This window comes from Glycine max, chromosome 4, assembly GCF_000004515.6.
Source record: "Glycine max cultivar Williams 82 chromosome 4, Glycine_max_v4.0, whole genome shotgun sequence".
Classification (NCBI taxonomy): Eukaryota; Viridiplantae; Streptophyta; class Magnoliopsida; order Fabales; family Fabaceae; genus Glycine; species Glycine max.
Genome location: NC_016091.4, coordinates 587469 through 595905, shown reverse-complemented (window position 1 = coordinate 595905; position 8437 = coordinate 587469).

Below are 8437 nucleotides of genomic sequence, written 5' to 3'. Positions count from 1 at the left end.
AATCTCATTGAATAAGAAAAATGGAAGAAGAATTCTCTCTTCAAGAGAAGAATATTACAATGAAGATCCATGGATGAACTCTTAATGGATGTGCAAGTGTTTGCCCAAGAGTTCTTTGAGAGAGCATTTGACAATGAAGTTCTCTTGGAATCTCTCTCATTTTCTTTTGAGAGGATAAGACATTTTGGACCAGCAAAACTCTCTGTCTAAAATTCGTGCCCAAATCACCTATTTATAGGCATTTAATGACCATTCACAAATCTAATGAAAAGATGTGACTATTGGCAGATTTTCTGAAAACTTTCCACTGGTGATCGATTACAATGTTTGTGTAATCGATTACACAGTTATAATTTGAAGGGTTATGACTTTTGAATTTGAATTTCCAAAGTTTCGTTGCTAGTAATCGATTACATGTTGAAAATTCAAATTCAAAACCTTTTTCAACAGCTATTTCTCAACCCTGTTTTCTGGTAATCGATTACACTTCCTGGTAATCGATTACCAGAGCCTTGCATGTCTTGAAAGCACTTTGTTTTAAGGCAAGGCTTGGTCTTTAGTGAATCTTAAGACAAGGCTTTGTTTGTTGAAGCAATCTTGAATTATTCTTGAAGCAAATGCTTATCATTTGAAGCAGCCTTGTTAGATTCTTCTTTGACATCATAAAAATCATGTATACATACATTCACATTCTCCCCCTTTTTGATGATGACAAACATGTGATTTCTTCTCGACACCATCAAAGCTTGCATGATTTACATCTCCCTATTTCTCAAGCAAATTCTTCTTGATATCATCAAAATCTTCATGATTTACATACATATATAATGAGTGTAATTTTTTGTTTTTTCACAATAATTGTTATTCTAAAATTATTATTTTGTATTTTTTATTAAAATTATAATTTTGAGTGTAATTTTTTTACTTTTGAGAATAATAATACAATTATGATTTGTTTTATTTTAATCAAAATATTATTTATTATTTACTTTCATAAATTATAAAAAAAAACATTAAATTAGAGGAAAAATATTTTTTTATCCATGAGAATCAAAAATAATATTTAAATATATTTTGTTCAATCAAATGAGTCAAACCCTCTTACTAGGAAAAGAAGATACAAAAACATAAAATGAACAAATGATAAATAATTTATAAAAAAATATATTATATTAAAGAAAGAAGATTAAAAAAGAATATGAAATTATAAAGAAATTTGTTTGTGCCAAGGAAATCTCTCAACCAATACTATCATGACAAGTGTCAACTACTACAATTCCTTTGAAGGATGAGAATCAATAAAGTATTATTTCTGAACTCTTAACAAAGTATTCTTTATATATATGTATGATCGAAAATGAAAATCTTAAAATAAATCAATTGAATGTAAATAAAAAGACTCTATGACATAACATAGTAGATAAAGAAATTATAATAAAGACTTTTATTCGCTAAACAAATTATTTATAGCATTGTCTTTTGTTGATATATTAAGAACATATTCATAGCATTGTCTTCTTAAACTTCAACACATGCACGTCAGGGAGAATGATTTGAAGACGTACTCGACTTTTGACAAATGCTATGTTGGAAACAATAGTTAATTTTTTTTATTGAATAAAGAAGAAAAAGACGATAACACACGTAAAATAGAACAAATATTCTACTCTTGACAAATGCTATAAATACTTTTTCTTATTAAATAAGGAAGAATAAAATGGAAAGGCATATTAAACTTAATTTAAAGATTTTTTTAACGGAATTTTAAAATGAAAAGGCATGTATATTGAAAACAAATTATTAAAAGACCATTACAAGAAATTTGTTATTTCAAACGTAAAGTCGTTCAAAACTCTCGGTAATATATATAGAATTTTAGATGAACTATCAATGGTCAAACATTTATTTGAAAGAACCACGTCAATTTATTTTCAACATCTAAAATGAGGTCGTTGGTTTTCCTGGTAATGGATGGTTTATGCTAAATTCTCTCGCTATGTCCATATAAATTTTAATATTTTTTTAAATACCAATAATTAAAAATAACTTTGGATCGTTAAATAAGAACTTCATTAACGATAAAATTGAGCTATGGTTATATTTTTAATTCTCAGAAGTATGTCAAAATTTTCATTTTAATCCTCACAAAAAATATATTTAATTTTATATTTTATATCTAATAAAAGAATGTAATTTGAACCTTTATTACATGTTTTTGAGATTTTAATGAAAGATTAAAAATGTATAATTTTATTAAATATGATGATAATTTTAAGAATGAAAAGGCAGCGAATGAGGGAGGTATTTACTATTTACATGAGGTATGCATGGGGAAGTTGTTAACCGGGCGAGGTTGATGAATGGATCTGTGCATGTGTTTTTCAATTTTTCCCTCATTGGTTCGTTCCCAGTGAATAGTAATCATGATTGATGAATTACGGATATACTTTGCCGGCCAAAAAGGGGATCCTGCCTAAATTCTATAATATTTTTTTATAGACTATAAATATAAAAATAACCAATTTTTTAATTATAACAAAATTTAATAATCGTATATAATTTATAATGTAAAACTAATTTTACATTAAAGTGAAACTTTTTAAATAATTTATTGTGAAAGCCATTAAATTTATTATAACATATTTTCTCGTATAAAAAGGCTTTAAATAACTTGTTTGTTTTCTACAAAATAGGATTTTTTAAAAATTTAATTCTTTTAAAGTTTTTTTAATCTTTTAAATATTGTTTTAGTCTATTGTCAACTCATAACATTAATTATGATGTGACAATAATATAATAATTTATTGATTTGTTATATCATTAAAAATTTTAATATGAGTCAATTATTCATCAACGTTATTATTAGTCATTATTATGAAACATTGTCAATTTGTTATATCATTAAAAAATTTAATACGAGTCAATTATTCATCAACGTTATTATTAGTCATTATTATGAAACATGGTCAATTAATCTTGTTACTCACATCAAATACTCTAAAAACTTTAAAAAATTAAAATCAAAACAACAATAAAAATAATTTTTATTTTATAGAAACTATAAGATTATTTAAACCTATAAAAAAAATATATGGCCACTTTCTTTCAAATGCATTAATAATTGACTTTTTATATAGTTAATTTTTTGTGAAGTTTATTTATGAGACATTCACTTATTTTTTTATGAAAGTAAATATATTTATTGGATTATTAGCAATATAATTCCTATTGAAAAAACTATTCACTAAATTGTAAGTAACGTCCTTTTATACAATTACCTCTTAAATCATTTAATATCTTACTATGAAATAAAATTTAAATTTATGATATTATTAATTATAATTAACTGATTTAATTATTTTTGTTAGTATTGATGAATTAAGTGTTTATTTAATATATATAAATTCACTCAAAGCCATAAAGCATGTCGATAGTAAATAGTCTTTAAATTCCCAGATAAACATAATCAAATTAATATAAAAAACTGACAAAATATTTTGATTGCAAACTCAATTATTTATAACCTTTAAAACAAAAGTAACAAATTACACAAAGAAAATGCGATTAAATGGTGCAATCAAATACTTTGTCAGCATAAAAAAGCACTTTATCAAAAAGAAAGGGAAGTGCAATTCTCTAAAGACTATAAAATAAGAAATAAACTATTTTAAAAAAAGAAAGAATATCATTATTTTTTGTCATAAATATTATAAAAACAATATAATTTTTTTATCAACAAATAGTAAAAGAGATAAGAAAAAATGGTTTTGGATAGAGTGAACCATTATTTATTAAGTAATGCATGGCGAATCACCTAAAATGACTTGTTTAACATGTTATGTTAGATTATTTGTGTATTTATTTACCTTAAAAACTACTTTTCGTATTTATCAAATGGCCCTTGAAACTTTTATTTTTATCACATAAGTCATCTTTTTGACTTTTTCTCTCTTTGACTTCTTTTTATTTAGTCAACCTCGACATTTTATTTATTACATGTTCATTACATAATAATTATATGCACAGACACGAAAAAGTATTGGTTAACAGTATTGTTAGTATATTTATTAACAAACTAAAAATAAAAATAAAATTATTAAAATAAAAAAATCATAAAAAAAGTTACAGTAGTTTAATTTTGTGCATCTCAATAAATATTTTGTTTCTTTTATTTCTTTTATTATTATCCCAATAACACTTATTAGCATTATTTGCATATAAAAAATATTGACAAAAATGATTGATATTTAAGGTTTTTTACACAAAAAAGTAAATATTTTAAAAGAATTAATATTTGTTAAGGAATAATTTTACTAAAATATCTTTATTCTCTCTTTTAATTTCAATAAATATATTATTAATTCCTATAAAACAACATTATTTATTACATGACAAAATTTGAATAAATAGTTTAGTATTTCATTGAAAAGTGAAAATATTAATTAATTTGATTTTTTTTTCAAAAACTAGAATTACAGAAATTTTGAAACGAAGGAGCAGTGGACACTTTTTATAATACTACTCGTATTATTAATTAGTGAAATGAAATTATTTTAAAACATTTTTTTAAAGTGATCTTTGTAATATCTTATATGACAATTTTATTGTAATGTATTTTTCTGATTATCTTGTTTTTGATACGAGCTTATTATTTTTTATATAAGAAAAAATTATATATTAATAATGTAAATTATGATCGAATCATAATTTATTATATATGATAATTACTTTAAAAATCTTATTAACACATAATTATGAATTATGAATGAATTGACTATTGAATTTTTTTTATTATCAAAACTTATTGCTTTTTTTATAAAAAAAAAATAGACTGCATCTATGTATGGTGGTGGCATGTAAAAAAAAAATAATATTAGCAATTACATTTTGAAAGTGTCAGATGGACTAAAGATGGCACATGGGGCACATTTTAATTATTTAAAAATGCCACATGATTAAAAAGTCCAGAGTAAATAAAAAATTAAAATTACTTAAATAATATATTAATCATAAAATAAATAAATAAATATTCGTTGGATTCCCTTAAAATTCAAAATTTTCATGCAAAACACAAGTTTATATATTTTAGAAAACATCTAAATATATTTTTAGTCTTTTAAATTTGAGATAATTTTAGTTTTTATTCTTCAATTAAAAATTACTCATTTTAATATTTCAAATTAGTGGATATTTTTTTTAGTTCCTCGAGTTTATTGGCAGAATAAAAGGAACTAAAATCTATTATTTTTAGTATCTTGAATTCACTTTAAAAATTAAAAACAACATTTTATGAATTTGAGAGAAAAATAAAAGTAGGTTTTTATATGGGAGAACAAAATAAAAAATGTCTTGTATTATTGAAGATATTAAAAATATATTCAAGCCTTTAAAAATAAATAAAAGAGAAAAATGATGGAGATTAGGAAATAATAGAGTTTAATTATTTTGAAATTAAACTTTTCATATAATTACTGTGGTGATTTTTTATATGCAATTAAGTTAATAAAATGGTGGTAGTAATTTATAATAATACTATTAGTTAATAATAAAAAAATATGAAGACGAAAAATAACCTTCGTGATTATAACAGCTATTTATTCGGTCATCATATTTATGAGCACCACCAAAACTGGTTTCATAACTCGGCATTGAACAGTAGAAGGTTGGAGTAAATAAAAAAACTATTAATATTTTTATAAGAAAAAGTTAATAAAACACGCCCATAATGAATTAATCATTTAATAGCTTCACCAACGCAGTTACTTGTTGTCTACGAAAGATACGTCTTAGCGCTAACTCTGATTGACTATTTGATTGCGAGATTCTATTATCTAATATTTATACACTAATTGAAGCTCTTAACTTCTCTCATAGAATGTTCCACTCCTGACTTTGCCAATTTTGCTTTTGCTTCACATTCGGTTTTCTTTAGCCCTAATCAAAGTTCAAATACAATAAAACCACTGAAAATTCACTGGCACATGCATTTGGCTAAAATATATTGGGTTAAAAAGGAATGACCACCTGTTGGATTAGATTGAATCCGTTCAATTTGAATCGGTTTGGTTTAGATTAAATTTTGTTTAATTTAAGTCTATAATTTGATTATAATCATATTTATTATTAAAATTATAAAAATAATAAATATTTTTTTAAAAAAGAAAAGTGATTATAATATTATGCGTTTTAATACATTTAACTTAAATTTATTTTAACTACTAATCTAATATGAAATATGGTTCGTTTCAAGTTAAAAGTTAAAACAAGTCTTATATTATAATTAGAATAATAATTGATGAGTAACGTTAAAATGAAAAATACAATAAAATTACTATGGGCTAAAAAGCCAAACTCCAATGGTTAACAAATATAAAAAAATAATAAACCATTTTAATAGTGTAACATCTTGAGTCATGATAATGTTAGGAAATTAAAAAAAAACGATAAACTAGTTTTCAATAAACAGTATAATAAATCATAATATAACAAATATTTTTATCATTTTAGAAATACAAATTTTATTTTATTATATAGAATGTATCTGTTTCAAAAATCAAAATTTTATTCCCATAAATATGAACATGGGAATGTAACATTCTTATGTCTGTTATAATTTTTTAAAATTTATTCCTTGAAATCGTTGGTTGTTAGAAACATTGTAACTTTCTTTTTAGATATCTTTTTTTTATATTTTTATTTCAATAAAGAAGGGTGAGTTTCACAGAAACATGAGAAGTTATTTTCTAATATACACATAACTTATTTTTTATTTATTTTTATTGAATTTTAAAAAATTGTTCTAAAAATATGAAAACATAACCAAACACAGTTTCTGAATATACTCATAAATAAACATTAATGGTTATCATATTATTAGAAATATGATTTATGAGAATATAATATCATTCCATGATACAATTATTATATAAATAAAATACGTAGATTTATTTGATATTTCATTTTTGTTATTATTATAAGAAGCATCCACAATAAGGTTTAAACAATAATTTTATTTTATATTTGTTGAAAATAACTAGTGTAATAAGCTAATGCGAATAGGATTGAAGAATCCATACGCCAGATAAAAAGTCGAATCGAATCTCAAGGGTTAGCTCTGTTTGTAATTATAGCAAGGTGAATGCAGTGTCTGTACCAAGGTGGCAGCGTGTAATAATCGCGTAGGAATCATAGACAACTTTTGGTTGTTTTGTTTTGCTCAAATTTCAACCTAGAAAACCATAATAATAATATTTTATCATATGGTATTGTTAGAAAAACTTTTTAAAAAATGACATCTTTGAAAATGAATCATATAAGGTAAACTGCGGGTGATTGTATTCTATCTTAATTTTTCTTCTGCAATGCAAATCACTTTGATAAGAAGACAAATTTTTCTTAATAGTTTTAAAATTACACTTAATATTATAATATTAAATTAAAGAAATATGTAAAAATTGCTCTCAATTGAAGTAAACAAAATGACGTGATAAAGAAATTATTTAACAATCACATTGCGTTCATATCTTAAATATTTCAAGCTTACCAATTACGCTAGAAATTCATTAAAAAAGAAAGATTTCATGCATAAGATGTGAGGCATGGGACATCCTTTTTACTAAATCACAAAAATGCGTGCATCGTTTTTTGTTTTAAATTTGAGTTATTAATAATACTTTTGTTTAGAACATAAATATTTTATAGTTGTAATAATAATTTTATTTGAGTGGGATATAAATTTGATATTTTTTGGAGATTGTTTATTGAGAATAGTAGTGGAAGAGAGTGAGGCAGGGCCACGAGTAATGGACCAGATAGGAGGAGAATAATAAAAGAAACGTGGGGCCCAGGGATCTGAATTTCCTTTATATGCTAGGAGGCCCACAATGGGGATCAGATTGCAATTAAGTGGGCCCAGTGTGTAAATTCTTGATAACTTGTGGGCTCCTCGCGGTTCAGTCTTTGCTCACATTCACATTGGCCATTCACTTCCGTTATCCTCCATGTGTCATCTCATCTCTCGAGACTCACGCATCCACTACTTACTTAACCTACTATTATAGATTTAGGTATATTTTATATTGGACTATATATTTTAATTATTTTTATTAAATGTAAATTTTATTTAAATATTTGGTAATTATTTTTTAAGAATAATTTTTACTTTTTTTAAACATTATTTAAAATAGTATTTTTAATTTTTTAGTTATTTTTTAAAATAAATCATGATTTATTATTTTTTTATTTTATATTTTTTAGCTATTTCAACAATTCTTTTTTTTTTTAGTTTTCAAGTACTAACTTTCAATAATTTTTCAGTTAGTTTTATAAAATATCATTTAATATTAAAAATAAAATACTAAAGAGAGTTTCTTTAAGATTATTTTTTATTTATTTATTTTAAATATATTGTCTTGCTAATTTTTAACACTTCGGATAC